This window comes from Erigeron canadensis, chromosome 2, assembly GCF_010389155.1.
Source record: "Erigeron canadensis isolate Cc75 chromosome 2, C_canadensis_v1, whole genome shotgun sequence".
Classification (NCBI taxonomy): Eukaryota; Viridiplantae; Streptophyta; class Magnoliopsida; order Asterales; family Asteraceae; genus Erigeron; species Erigeron canadensis.
Window position 1 is genome coordinate 40067697 of NC_057762.1, and position 3478 is coordinate 40071174.

A 3478-nucleotide genomic window follows, 5' to 3' on the forward strand; every position below is an offset into this window, starting at 1 on the left:
GGGGAGGAGGTGGAGACTGAGGAGCATGTTTTTTGCAATTATATTTTGGCGACCAAAATCTGGCAGTGGGTACAAGACTGGTGCAAATCGTCCCCTTTCTTTGTCTTCGACGTCAAGGACCTCTTATTGTATCACGAACATCAAAGGAAGAACGACATTGAAAGAGTGGTTATAAAAGGTATCATCATGATAAGTTGCTGGTTCATTTGGAAGACAAGGTGCGAGATCAAGTTAAACAACGGAAGCGGAAATGAGAAGACTATCATGCACAACATCAAGTCAATGGGGTATATGTGGTTTTGTAATAGATCTAAAAAAAATAGGGTGTCTTGGACCGATTGGTGCTCTTTCAAATTCATGTAAATATTTGTACATATATACTGCCGGCGTTTCGCCGGGGTGAGTTATCAATAGAATTTCACTTTTCAAAAAAAAATATTTATGTCTAACGAGAAAATATCCGTGCATTGCGGCGGTGCTATGGTGGGGTTATAGCCAAAAGCCTTGGCCGTTCGGGATCCACCATCGGATTTAAAAATTCATCAAAAATATATCGAATGACCTTTCTAATGAAAGAGCATGAAATTTTAAGAACACCCATATAATTTTATAATTTATCGATATACGATTTTTGAGATAAAAAATTTAAATGAATTAGAGGAATAAAATGATTTATAGAGGAGAGGGAGAAAAAATGAGTGGTTGAGATTTGAGGAAAGAGATGAATATGAGTGGTTGAAAAGTTGAAAACTAAAATTTTTTGACGGGAACAAATGCTTTACGAGAGAAAATTCTTGCGCGTTGCGGTGGTCAAATGGTAAATGTGATAGGTCATAGAGTATGGTCGGTCATAAGATGTGATAGGTCATAAAAGGTGTAACACCCCGAGCTAGGCTCAAAATACTACCGAAAAGATATAACGTATACATGGGATTATCGTAGAACATGAACTATATGAAAATAAAGGGATTCGGTGAATCCATTATCAACAAACAAGTACATAAAGCATAATGCAAATAGGGGCAAATGAATCCTTGATCCATGTAAGATTAAGCCCAAACTCTAGCGCAAGCATCCATTAACCATCACGTCTTGGATTCACAAGGTTACCTGAAAAGTGTACTAAACAAGGTCAACACTAGGTTGGTGAGTTCGTAGGGGCGAATGACGAGGATCTAATGCCAAAGCCATTTACAATATGAACTAAGCTAATGAACAAGGAACACACTTACAGTAAGCCCTTAAAAAGCACAAGTACTCAATATAGGTTGTCTCGTAGCGCAACCTGGACCCACATGTATCCATTGCACAATTATACCATAGCTAGAACACACATAATGCACAAGAACACAGAATGTCGACATCAACAAATATCTATCAAGTTCTAAAATGTCAAACATGTCCATTAATGTCCCTCAATTGTTCTCATGTCATCCAATTGTCATCAAGTACGTATAGCACCCGTTTATTGCACATGCACACATTGTCCCTCTATTGTCGTCGATATTGTCATCAAGTACATAAGTACCCGTTTAATGTCATCAAGTACATAAGTACCCGTTTAATGTCATCAAGTACGTAAGTACCCGTTTATTGCACATGCACACATTGTCCCTCTATTGTCATCGATATTGTCATCAAGTACATAAGTACCCGTTTAATGTCATCAAGTACATAAGTACCCGTTTAATGTCATCAAGTACGTAAGTACCCGTTTAATGTCATCAAGTACATAAGTACTCGTTTAATGTCATCAAATACGTAAGTACCCGTTTAATGTCATCAAATCCATCATGTCAATCAACTCAACCATGCACAATGTACATACATTTCATACGACTTTACATTTAAGGAATCTTAGATGTTTGTATACAGGGTCACCCATAACCTTCCCACCACATCTGCAACTCATTAAATGTATCATCGTCTTCCATGTATGTACAACTATCCTAATCATAGATAAATCAATCATACTCGAACAATCCATAATCAATCAATGTCCATCAATGACCCTTACATATGTATTCACATAATGAACTGCGCAAGGTATTTAGAATACGCCTAGTAAACAAGAACAAGTAATAATGATATCGATAAGTATCTAACAAGTTCTATAATGCCAAACATGACTATCAATGTCCCTCAATTTCACTCAATTGCACGTAATGTACTTCATTGTACTCAATTGTACATAATGTACTTCATTGTACTCAATTGTACATGACCATCAATGTTCACCCAGAAACAAACATCATGTGTATATACTTCGTACGATACTACTTTTGAAAGGCCTTTGATGCTTATATATAGGGTCACCCGCAGCCTTCCCACCACATCTCCAACCTTTCGAAGGTATTATCGTCTTCCATATATACACAACTAACCTAAAAGTCAACCAAACATGTACATACAATAATCATATAACAACCACGTATTTACACGTTAACAATTCCATCAATCAAACAATGTCATCACTCAAGACACTCAACATTTGCACAATCAAGTCATGTCATCAATCAAGGCAACACATAATTGCACAAACAACAAGTTAACACACTAAGGTTGTACACTTTTCAGCCCAATCTCAAACGAGTAGGGAGTTACCGAACTCACCTTGATTGGCAATAGCAAGTTAATATCAAGCTACGAATGCCCAATGGTCATCAAAAGTCCACAACCTAACAATATATGTCACAATACAAGACATGGTCAATACTAGTTTTACTATACCAAAATTTCCCCTAAAGATGTTTTATAAGTCATTCGAGAACATTTAAATGACAAATGAAGAGTTTTGGTTAGACACGGTTCAATGACTTAGCACCAAAATTCCACTTGAAAATCAAAGTGTTTAGAAATGTGTTTAACCAATTTTGTTAACCTTAGTATGTTAATATAAGACCAATAAACAAGTTTTGGATCATTAAAAGTCGACCGATAATCGAACCAAAAACGTTGAGGAAGGACAGAAAGAGTGTGGCCGCTTGCACGGTCGGTCGTGCGAGCGTCTGCAGTACGGGAAGAATTGGGCACGTAGCACGACCACAAGCACGGTGCGTCTGTCTGAGCGGTCGTGCTCCGACTGGGCAGATTCTTGACTTCAAGATCGACTAAGGAAGCTCCAAGACACATTTTTATGCATAAATTAACATACTTTAACATCATTAAACATAACCCACATCATAATCTTGATTCATAACATCAATCTTGACTCAAATTACACCAAAATCCATCCAAACCCTAATTTTGACCCAATTCCATTTTGAACCTAAATTTGACCAACAATACTTAGATTGGACAAAGAAACACATGATTAAAAGTATAAAATGATGAACTTGAGTTAGAATTCACTTACCAAAACTTCCACAAATTGCCAAACCCGAAAATTACTCAAAAGAAGATGTTCTTGCACTTTTGACAACCCAAATCTTTGATATGTAATGAAGATGATGATAAGGATGATGATTCTATCACAATT